Below are 12,582 nucleotides of genomic sequence, written 5' to 3'. Positions count from 1 at the left end.
ATTCTAACCTGAAGCGTCCCCATCACCATGGGAACGCCTCTGTGTTAGAATATACTGTCGGATCTGAGGTTCACGAAGTAGCTCATATCCGACAGTATATTCTAACATAGAGGCGTTCCCATGGTGATGGGGACGCTTCAAGTTAAAATATACCATCGGATTGGAGAAAACTCCAATCCGATGGTATAAAAGAACTCCAGACTTTACATTGAAAGTCAATGGGGACGGATCCGTTTGAAATGGCACCATATTGTGTCAACGTCAAACGGATCCGTCCCCATTGACTTGCATTGTAATTCAGGACGGATCCGTTTGGCTCCGCACGGCCAGGCGGACACCAAAACGACTTTTTTTTCATGTCCGTGGATCCTCCAAAAATCAAGGAAGACCCACGGACGAAAAAACGGTCACGGATCACGGACCCACGGACCCCGTTTTTGCGGGCCGTGAAAAAAAACTGTCGTGTGCATGAGGCCTAACTCTTCACGGATATGTGTTTTAGATTCCTGTTTCTATGCATTCTCACTTGGGGATTGAAATAGGGTGATCAACACCATTTTTTTATATGTAGGTCTCCAACTTACATTTTCAGTTTGACCAAAAAAGCATATATTTTCAACGTATTTTTGTTTGAAGGTGGAAAACCAATATAACATACAAAAATAGCAAGGACGGATGAAAAAACGCATCCATGCGGGAAAAAACGCACGAAAAACCTCAACAACAGAACTAGCGGAGCAATAACACAGATACACAGCAACGTCCGATCTGAGAGCACGTGACGCGAGGTACAACACATGGGACGCCTACCTCGACGCACGGCTTATACGGCCAAAACTACGTAGTACACCACAGGGAGAAGCAACTTCAGCGTATTGACTACACGGTCAAAGAGTCCGAAATTTCAAGCTACCAGCAAGCAGGGTGAGTAAAGCTGATTACCGGGTGGGACGCCACCAGTATCAGCTAACAACAGATCACCGAACAGTGAGTAATTTACTAAGAGACTCACCATCTATACTTCATACCCCGTTGGCTAAATTAATATTATTTCAATAGTAAACAAGCTCTCCATGAAGAACATTATTAAATATTAATTACTGTATCAAGTTTTTACATGGAAGCTTTCACATGCATGAGATATTAACCATTCAAATGTTTACCGGCTACTTACCGATGTGGATGAACAACTAATATTTTAACTATTTACTTACCTTGGGGATAAACCACCCAAACGAAGGCGGTATACATATATAAATCAGAGTGGTGTGTATATATAGATGAATTACCAGAGCGATACACACATACTGAGAGACTTAAAGGGGTTGTCCGGGTTCAGAGCTGAACCCGAATACACCTTTATTTTCACCCAGGCAGCCCCGCTGACAAGAGCATCAGAGCATTTCATGCTCCGATGCACTCCCTTGCCCAGCGCTAGATCGTGCAGGGCACGGGCTCTTTTGTTTATCCTAACACACTGCCGGGCGAAAAATTCCGCCCGGCAGTGTGTTTGGTGACTTCACCGGCTATGATGGGCGGGCTTTAGTGCTGCCCTAGCCGTTTTACTGGCTAGGGCAGCTTTAAAGCCCGCCAATCAGTGCCGGTGATGTCAATGGGCTTCCTGGCAGCCCCATGGAGAGGCCGGTTCGTCACCGGAACTCCTAAAAATGCCTTTGCCCTGCGCGATTTAGCGCAGGGCAAAGGAGAGCATCGGAGCATGAACTGCTTCGATCCTCATGTCAGGGGGCTGCCTGAGTGAAAATGGGGATATGTCCGTTCAGCTCTGAACCCGGACAACCCCTTTAAACATTTCTGCAGCACGCCAGACCTGCAGGATATTGCGAAGTGAGGTCACGGTTATGGGCAAACGAGGGTTACTCACTGTTTGTAGGAGAACCCTGGGCAGGCATGTGGCAGTGAAGGAGAGGCTGGCACAAAGTTCCTCTGGGGCACACTCTGTATGTAGGGACCAGCCCTGATGATGGATGAGGTGCCCTGGATGTTGCAGGTGTTTTGAGGGCCTGGGGCAAGGTCCCTTTAAGGATCGTGACGCCAGTGCCTGTAACGGTGGCACACCGATTTCCAGTTGTAATAAGTGAGGTACACAGATGGTATGGTGAACCAAACTTTGCTTTACTTGGAACAGTCCAACTTTATACAATAAGATGGTAATACAGTCCCTTCCAAATGCTTCACAAGCAGGCTAATTTCAATACTGGAAGGTATAATCTTGGCAAGATACTCGGAGGGCAATAATAATACACACACTCAGACCAGGCTGTACCTTCTCCTCAGATATAGAGTACGCTGTTCCTTAGAACTCCTGTCTGGCTTCTATCCCAAGGCCCGGACGCCTAAATGCTGGCTTTTATCCTTGGCAAAATAATCTTCCTCCCGTATTTATCCTTGCACTATATTTGTAATCCTTCTGCCCTTCAGCTTACTTGCGTCTAGCTGGATACACTGGCTCTGCTTGGCTCGAGGGTACTGCAGGTTTCTCCCAGGAGGCACATCTTTTCTACTGGGGTTGATTCTTCTGAGCTGGACATAAACTCAGGAATACTTCAGGCATGCTGTAATACTCCACTAGCCTCCTTGTGGCAACTAGAAGCCTGAACTATCTAGCTGCATGTCAGGAGGAGGCCCTCAGCATATCTCTGGCTGGTGCCCTCTCACTTCTGTCTCCACAGACTCCTGACTACAGACTCACTCCTCCCTGTCTGGGCCTGAACATTTATACTAGGGGCTCCCTATCTCCCTCTAGTGTCTAGGATGCTACACTACACCCCAATAGGCCTGCTGTACATGTCACAGGGGAACAATACATATCAAAACACATAGAAAATACATTAAAATGCATAGTTAAATATAATGCCACTGTCCCTTAGGAGTAGGAGTAACACGTGACCCAATTGACCCTTGTGTAGTGCCCACTCCTACCTAGTGGGACACTACATAACCCATGCTACAACGTTGCCCGTCCCCGGGGCAACATAAAAGGGGCCCTGCCCAGCTGGAGACTGCACCTGAAAGAGAAAAATAATGCAAAGCAGAAAATGCAAATCAACATATGTCCTTGGAGGCTCAAAGAACAAAAATGAGTCCGTACCCGGGTCTTTGTAAATGGCTAAAGCAAGTGATATATACCTGAGGCTAGTACATAATATAGCAAGCAGAGCAGCATCTCAGAGGCCCACATAAATTAGAGTCATCTCTGGGCACATTTCCTTGAAGTATAAGTTGCATATAAAAGTCACAGCACATAAAAGTCCACATTATTAAAAAATGGCATATAAAATAGTGCTGCAATGTCCCTTAATCAACCTGAAAAGGGGGTTAAAGGTGCAAATAAATAGGCACAACTTGGCTTGAGTTTGTGAAGCAGGCAGGAGGTCCTGTAAACAATATGGCAGCAGAGCCTGTATTATTCTCAATGGCCTTGCAACTGTCACTGGGCCGTGGGGAACTGGCAGCAGCTCAATGGTGCCAAAACAAAAGACTCCTGTCCTGAAAGGGTTAATCCACTTGAATAGTGTCCCTTGGCAAAAATGAAGCAGTATTATGGCCTAGCAGGCCTACTCACGGGTGCGCATCAGTTCCAATTGGCACATCGCGGTTCTGCTTGCAAACTGGGCCTGACACAGGGGTCAACATACAGATGGGCCCACAAAATGGTATTGGGTGCCAACTGCAGCATGAATGGCCCCCTTACAGGAATGGGCCCCATAGGCCTGGGGGTATATATTGCCAGAGATCTCAATGCTGCAGATGAATCACTGTACCTGGGCGCACATGAGATGGATGGCTCCACAGATCCAGGTAAGATAACTGCAGGTGGCTCAGTTGATTCAGGGGTGACAGTTTGTACGTGGTGGTGCACAGAATAGGAAGCCCTTCTTGGGGGTCTTACCGCAGCTGCAGCTACTATAGCGGGCCGGCTGACAGGGCTAGACACTTTTACCTTAGGCTCGGAGACGTCCGAGTCCTTAACCCCACTCTTCTCTTCCTTAGGCGGAGACTGGATCCTAGAGGTAGCAAGCTGGCGCAGGCCTCGCAGCTGTAATTCCAGTCGGACGATCTGTTCATCCAGACTCTCAGGTTCCGCGTCGCTGCTGGAGTCCTCCGTCATCACCGCGGGTGCCGGTAAGGGATCCGGCTTATCTTGCGCAGCCGCTGCAGGTTCGCATGTTGCGTCTGTCTTTCTTCCCTTGCGAATATCATCCAGCGCAGCGTGAAAGCGTTCCAAGTTCTCCAACTCTTTAATGGTCTTTTCCCGGCGAGGCAGTTCAGGTGAGGGACACGGGCTCACCCCTTTTTCCACCACAGTCGGCTGCCAAAATATGTTTGGTCCAATGAACGAGCACTGCTCCTGGAAGGTGGTATGGGCCGCCTCTGGGGAACGCTCCGGTTCGCGCCCGGGCTGGCAAATTCTTCTTCCTTCTCCCAATCTTCCGCTTTCGGCTTGGGCCGGGTCACAGCAGTGGCGTAGGGGCCTCGCAGGCCCTCGGCAGGGGTAAACTCTACCTCCTCTCCCTCGTGGAGGTTATGCAAATGTTCAGGGAGGTAGCTCCGTTTGACGGATCTGCGATTCACATAGAGATCTCTGCCGATCTCTGCCGGTCACATAATCTTTAATAAAGCTGAAGCCTCGGTCCTTGTCAAAGGCCACTACCAACCCCATTCTCCTTTCCAGGCGGGGTTGGCGTTCATACACATTTTTCGCCAACTCTTCAAAGTAAATCTTGGTTCGGGTGGTCTTTTTAATCGCAGGCTCCCGTACTTCTGCCATTAACGCCGACCATTGCATCGAGGGCCTGTAAAAGTCCTTCCATGAGCCATAGTAGGGCTCAGACTGGGCCCCTGGCGGCAGGCAGGTGGGTCTCTCCGGTCCTGGAGAGTAGGCCGGCGGTGCGTCATCTCGCTCTTTAGTAGCGGAATCCATTTTTAATCCAGTGGGTGCTGACAACAGTTCAAAGCAGTCCTCACTCGACGACATGCTCGATCCTTCTCTGGAGAGCGACAGGGCGGCACCCAGTATCTCCCCCCGGGTACTCCAACATGGGGGAGGCGGAGTCCATTCCAGCAAATGCTTCACAAGCAGCTAATTTCAATACTGGAAGGTATAATCTTGGCAAGATACTCGGAGGGCAATAATAATACACATACTCAGACCAGGCTGTACCTTCTCCTCAGATATAGAGTACGCTGTTCCTTAGAACTCCTGTCTGGTTTCTATCCCAAGGCCCGGACGCCTAAATGCTGGCTTTTATCCTTGGCAAAATAATCTTCCTCCCGTATTTATCCTTGCACTATATTTGTAATCCTTCTGCCCTTCAGCTTACTTGCGTCTAGCTGGATACACTGGCTCTGCTTGGCTCGAGGGTACTGCAGGTTTCTCCCAAGAGGCACATCTCTTCTACTGGGGTTGATTCTTCTGAGCTGGACATAAACTCAGGAATACTTCAGGCAGGCTGTAATCCTCCACTAGCCTCCTTGTGGCAACTAGAAGCCTGAACTATCTAGCTGCATGTCAGGAGGAGACCCTCAGCATATCTCTGGCTGGTGCCTTCTCACTTCTGTCTCCACAGACTCCTGACTACAGACTCACTCCTCCCTGTCTGGGCCTGAACATTTATACTAGGGGCTCCCTATCTCCCTCTAGTGTCTAGGATGCTACACTACACCCCAATAGGCCTGCTGTACATGTCACAGGGGAACAATACATATCAAAACACATAGAAAATACATTAAAATGCATAGTTAAATATAATGCCACTGTCCCTTAGGAGTAGGAGTAACACGTGACCCAATTGACCCTTGTGTAGTGCCCACTCCTACCTAGTGGGACACTACATTTCCACAATTATATGCTTCTTTTTATCTGTTTTAAATACCTGGAGCAATGTGAACAAAGTTCAATACATTTCATCATATGCTTGTTTAAATATTAGTGTTTGAAAGCTACAGCAATAACTTTTGGAATTGAACATATTCATCTCAAATTATGTTACAGGAAGCTCCAATTGGGACTTGTCTTCATTTTCTGAAATTATTTTTGTTTTGGGGTTTCAGCTGACTTTTTTAACTTATATATTTGAATAAATGTGGATTTTATTAATTACTTTTATTAATTGCTTAAATTATATATGTTGGACCAGATGCTGAGTGCCTGTCTACTGTTTTCTATATGATAAAAACCTTTTGAATCATTAGTGACTGGGTGAGTCGCAATAGTCAGAGCACCAATTCCACGACAGTAGGAAAGGAGAGCTGCTATAAAGATACTATATATATATATATATATATATATATATGTATATATAAAGAAATAATTCACCGCAGCTTGAAAATGGTCCCAGTAAGCGGACCGAAACGTCGCTGCTTGGGTGAATAAAGGATCCCACATTTTTTCACCATTGGATGTGCTGCGGTGAATTATTTCTTTACATTGATTCGACACTGCGGTGAGTGTTGACATCGCTGGCACCCAGTACCCGCAACCAGGTGTGCTGCCCTGAATTTCTGTTGCTATATATATATATATATATATATATATACACAGAATGATCCTTCTATCTTCATTCAGCAGGACCTGCGCTGACGTCACCGCGCTCACCACGTGGTCCTGAAAGAAGAAGAAAGAAGATGATGCTGGCTGCGCGATCAAGTGGATAAGGTAAGTTATTTTTATTTATTTTTTTAGTAAGCATTCTGTATTAAGAATGCTATTATTTTCCCTTATAACCATGTCATAAGGGAAAATAATAAAATCTACAGAACACCAAACCCAAACCCGAACTTCAGTGAAGAAGTCTGTGTTCAGGTATGAGTACCACATTCAGTTTTTTATTACGCGCGTGCAAAACGCATTGCACCCGTGCAATAAAAACTGAACAACGCAACACAATCGCAGTCAATCCCGCAATGCACACGTGACCCATTCAGAGCAAATCCAGAACGCCTGTGTGAAAGAGGCCTAAGGCCTCTTTCACACGGGCGAGATTTCCGCGCGGGTGCAATGCATGAGGTGAACGCATTGCACCCGCACTGAATCCGGACCCATTCACTTCTATGGGGCTGTGCACATGAGCGGTGATTTTCACGCATCACTTTTACGCTGCGTGAAAATCGCAGCATGTTCTATATTCTAAGATTTTCACGCAATGCTGGCCCCATAGAAGTGATTGGGGCTGCGTGAAAATCTCATCCGGAAGCAAGTGCAGGAGGCGATTTTCATGGATTCAGTTTTCTATCATGCGCGTGCAAAACACAGTAAATCGCATTGCACCTGCGCAATAAAAACAAAACTGAATGGCTTTGTTTGCAAAATCGCACGGTTTTCACTGAACGCATTCGGACATAATCTGGACATGCTCATCTGCAAGGGTCCTAAGGGCTCTTTCACACGAGCCGATCCCGTGCAGGTAATCTGCTGCATAAAAGAGAGTCAAGCCCTGCTCTGGACAGCAGAGACACGGAGTATTAACATGATTGATGATGCTCTGTGCCTCTCTGTGATCTTTTTACTACAAAATCACAGTGAGATAAAGTTGTCACCGTGATTTTGTAGTAAAAAGGTCAGAGAGAGGCACAGAGCATCATCAATCATGTTAATGCTCCGTGTCTCTGCTGTCCGGAGCGGGGCTTGGCTCTCTTTCACGCAACGGATTACCCGCAGGGGGTCCACTCGTGTGAAAGAGCCCTAACTTCTAACTACAGGCAGATATGGATGTTACTTTTACTTCCATGTATTATGTTATGATTCTCTTTTGAATGTTATGTAATAGCAAAATCTTATCCAATAAAACATTATAAAAAAAAAAGACTGCTGTAAACATCAGCTCTGGAGGCAGTTGAAGGAGGAAACTGAGCATGTGCGCGGCCTTCTTAGTGAGCTGGAGAAAGGAAATAGGGAAAGAACAAACAGCAGGTGGCGCTATACAGATACATTTTATTGAATAACTCAGTGTCTATACAAACATTTCTATTTATTTATTTTTATCCTTTAACTGTATTCACAGATACAAGTAAGGGTTACAGCGTGTACATCTGCAGGCAACAGAATAGATGCATTGGCGCTCGGCCAACGTTGAGTCATAAACAGATCAGATAAATCCTGCCATCAAAGTCTAAATGTACTCAAAATATGACAAACATCTGACAGAGGAAATGCATAAGAAAGAAGTGAAGCCACTCTATGAGCGGCACAGAACACGTGAGCTTAATCCAATTCAAAGAAAAAATATATAAAAATCACAGTTAAGACTAGACAACAGAAAGGGGTAACACAAGACTAACACACAAAAGGAAAGGTCGACCACATAAGGTTGGGGGGGGGGGGGGGGGAGAACAGCAATAGGATGGAGCAAGTAACAGGAGTAAAACAACCCCTTCAGGTGAATAAGGATTTGTATTCCGGGGAGTCCTGGAAGGTAAACCATACTGTAGTGTCCAGGCAGTAACAAAGGCCTTATAGTATTCTTCATAAACGCCGTTAGTTCCTCCATTCTCCGGATCTCTTCCACCTTCTGAACCCAAAGCTCAGTGGATGGCTGAATGGGGGATTTCCATTTAGCTGGAATGCAAGACCTGGGCACAATAACCAAGTGGCAAATGCAAGACCGGCGGAGCAAACTCCAAGGTAAGTCCGATAGAAGTAATAAGAAAAAAACGGGAATATTCGGTACAGAAAAAGCAACGAGCCATGAGATGCTTCGCAACGCCAACATAATAGGGAGGTCGTCGGAAACATTTTCTGAAAACGGGTCGGAACATAAAATCATCTAGATAGTATTTTGTAGCTGGCCTCTTGATACTTACTGGCAATGGAGGATTTATGAGCCAATTGGAACAGTTTTGGCCATTGGTCGGAGGAGATATCAACTTGCGAATCCTGAATCCACTTGTCAATAAACGGAGGGCGGAAGTCCGAATCAGGTAATACAAGTCTGAATCGGGTAATACTAGCGCTTGATAGAATTCTTAAAGAGAATGACGGTAAACTCCTGAGCTGATACATGCTTTTTCATATGGTGTAAGGGACCTATCAAGGCCCGGGGAGGAGGGGATAGAAGAAAGGAAATTATGTAATTGTCTGGATCTCCATGGTCTGAGGGCACAGGGGTCTGACAACCTCGACAGTTCAGCATACGTAAACCACCATCCAGAGGTTCTAAAGAAAGGTGTACGACACCTACCACTCGAACGCCACTGCACGAAGGGGCCCCAAGAACAACCTGCTGGAAAGTCTGGGTGTCCCAGGATAGGAAACATTGGATAAGGTGTTGGGGAGATCATGGGAACGCGTTGATATTTGTGAAATTGAAGTAAGGTAGGCCCAATAATGGGGTAACTGGAGAGTGCCGTGGGGGTTCTCCTCCCAGTCCATGGCAGGAGGGCCAGAGGGGTTAGGGAACAGAGTTGGAGACCCATTGTTTGAATGGAGCATGTCGGTCACCAATCTACAACCCTTGGAGCATAGAAGCAGCGTAATATTTCCGAAGATCAGGTGTCACATCTGTGACAGGTCCCAGAAGGTCTGAAAGATTATCTATGCATTAGTGATCTGACAGCCTCTTTTGGTTTCACTTTGTGTGTTGCTGGTATGTCCACACCTCCTGTTCAGGTGTGGATCATGTGACCTCTACATCGCCCTATTTAGTCTGACTTTTCCCATCCCTCCTTGCTTGGGATAGCTTCATTTGGTCTTGGAAGAGCTGGAGTGTGGTTCATGTTGAAGTCCTGTTCATCCTTCATCCTCTGAAGTTAAGTGTTCCGCTTGTCGTGTTTTGTATCCCCCCCCCCCCCTTGGTTCTTTACTAGGCCTTAGTGAGACGCTAGTTCCTTCACCAGGGAAGGAACAGGTGGTCTCTGCCCTGTAATTATCTTTAGGGATTCTGAGGATCACCAGGGTTTTCTAGGTTCCCGTGTATGGGTATCTCTACCATCGAGAGGTGTCCATACGGATAGTAGTTAGGGCCAGGAGCAGGGTTTTATAGGTGGTGACCCTTTTCCTTCCCTAGTGGTAAGGCCTAGTGTCTTTCCCCTTCCTTCTTGATTGTCTTTTGGTGTTCTCCCCTACTACATCCGTGACATCAGGTATCCCCAATCCTCCCTTGTCCCTCGGAACATGGAGTAGGGATCTGGCCAGTCTCAGGTTCCCCCCAGCCCAAATGAATCTGAAAAGGTCATGGTGTACACTATCAAAGAAGCTAGCTGGTATGTGTATAGGGAGAGTCTGAAAGAAGTACAGCAGACGCAGAAGAACATTCATTTTTAAGATGGCACAGCTGCCAAACCAGGTATATAAACCTTTAGCCCATCTCTTAAGATCTCCCCTAATCTGACTCAGAAAAAGGTGTAATTCCTGCAGTATACCTCCCTCAGGTCTCTAGGAATCATTGTACCCAAGTATTTGATAGTGCCCGCCGTCCATTTGAATGGAAAAGAAGTCGCCAGGTCAGTTTCAAGGGAGTTTGGCAAGGATATATTAAGTGCCTCAGATTTCAGAAAATACATTTACAGGTTGAAAAGGTTGTGGAATGCATTAAATTCAGCTATTAGGTTAGGGAAGGTGATCTGGGGTTTGGTAATCATGAACATCAAGTCGTCCGCGTAGGCTGCTATCTTGAACTCCTAGTCACCCACTACCAGTCCCAAAAATCAAGGGTGAGAGAGGGTACCCTTGACAGGTCCCATTCCTGATATCGAAAGAGGACGAGAGCACACCATTAACCTTTGTGGCCGCAGAAGGCGAGGTATAAAGGAAGCGGATTCATGTCAACATCGAACCCTCAATGCCCACGTGATTCAACACTGCAAATAACCAAGGCTATCCCACTCTGTCAAAAGCCTTTTTGGCGTCAGTGGATAGGAGACAGAGAGAAGAGCGTTGTAACCTGGCATGATGAATCAAGTTCAGCACTTTGGTGGTATTGTCTCTCGCCTCCCTCGATGGAACGAAGCCTACCTGGTCGGTGTGTATAAGATCAGGCAGGAGTGCGACTAAGCGTGTGGCCAGTACCTTCGCAAATAACTTAAGATCAACATTGAGCAATGAGATGGGACGATAACTAGCGCAAGCTGTAGGGTCCTTACCCTCCTTGTGGACCACTGTAATGTGTGCGTGTGTCATATCTTTGGGAGGGGTTTTTCCGAACCTACCCTATTCAAAGCATTGGTAAGTGGGGTCTGGAGGAGAGGGAGATATCTCTTGTAATATGAAGCTGGCAGGCCATCTGGGCCTGGAGCTTTGCTGGGCTGCATGGACTTCAGTGCCTCTCCAAGTTCCTCAGCGATGATCGGTCCGCCTAGGCGCTCAAGGGCCTCTCTCGGGATTTGGGTAAACCTGACTTGGCCAGGTATGTGTGCATAGCCTGGTCTAGAGACAGGCTATTGGGGTTATGATGTGTGAGATTGTATAGGTTCTGGTAGAAGTGGACGAAGGCCTCTGTTATGGAATCAGGATTATTCAGGACGTGGCCCTGTGGGGGGGCAATCCGGGGGACAAAATTTCTCGCTTTCTGTTCACATAATGATCGTGCTAGAAGTCTACCACATTTATTACCATATTCCAAGAAATGTCTTCGACCCCTTGTAAGGATGGTTTTCTTGCAGACATCTAGCTTGTCCCTGAGCTTACCCCTGGCCGCTATTAGAGCCGAGCAAACGGTCAGTGCATGGGAACGTTTATGTGTCTGCTATAGACTGGCAATTTTCAACAGAATCTGAGAAATTTCAGATGCCCTCTCCTTTTTACGTCGAGCTCCATACTTGATGAATTCCCCTCTTACTACACATTTGTGCGCAGCCCACACCGTAAGAGGAGAGTCATTGTCAACTTGATTTTCCTCAAAACAGCGAGAGAGAACCAAGCTAATTTCTTGAAAGACTTCCAAATCTTGTAACAGGGATTCGTTCAGGCGCCATTGCCAAGATCTGGGAGACGGAAGAGGGGATTTCAAAGAAATCCCATTGGCGTTGATTGATGCAAAGGCAATACCGGACATAGTCAAGGCCTGCAAGAGAACAAAAGGGGAGAGAGAGACAACAGGGGGAAGGAAAAGAACAGGAGGATAGGTGGACAGTACACAAAATTTAATTCAAAGAAAGGTAAGTATGCCTGTGAGGCTAAATACCCAAGTCAGCTAATCCAGGTCAGGTAAGACAAAATTAACCAGATAAGTAGGAAAGAAAATATACTAAATGAATAAACTAGAAATAAACTAAACAAAACTGTAGAAGAAAGTTTCCACTATGCGACTCTTGGCAAGCCCAAAACGAGCAAACCAAGACTCACGGTCCTAGTAGGGGTGAAGGAGAGCAATCAGAAATGCGTTCCTTTCCCCGGGTCTGACATATTCAGACAACGAAAGGAGACTGAAGATACAGAGGACAGTAAAGAGCAAGGGCTTAACAACCACCAACGGAAAAACCTGTCAAGCGAGTAGGTACCACATACTGGCCACTGTATTTACTCTTGATCGAGATCTATACTAGGCACTGCAGATAAAATAACGGGGGCCCACCTCAGCCCACAGGACCCAAAGCTACTCTTGAGGAAGTTCCCTGTCCTGGAGGTTA

This window comes from Bufo gargarizans, chromosome 2, assembly GCF_014858855.1.
Source record: "Bufo gargarizans isolate SCDJY-AF-19 chromosome 2, ASM1485885v1, whole genome shotgun sequence".
Classification (NCBI taxonomy): Eukaryota; Metazoa; Chordata; class Amphibia; order Anura; family Bufonidae; genus Bufo; species Bufo gargarizans.
The sequence above is the reverse complement of the archived record's forward strand: the minus strand, read 5'-3'. Positions refer to the sequence as shown.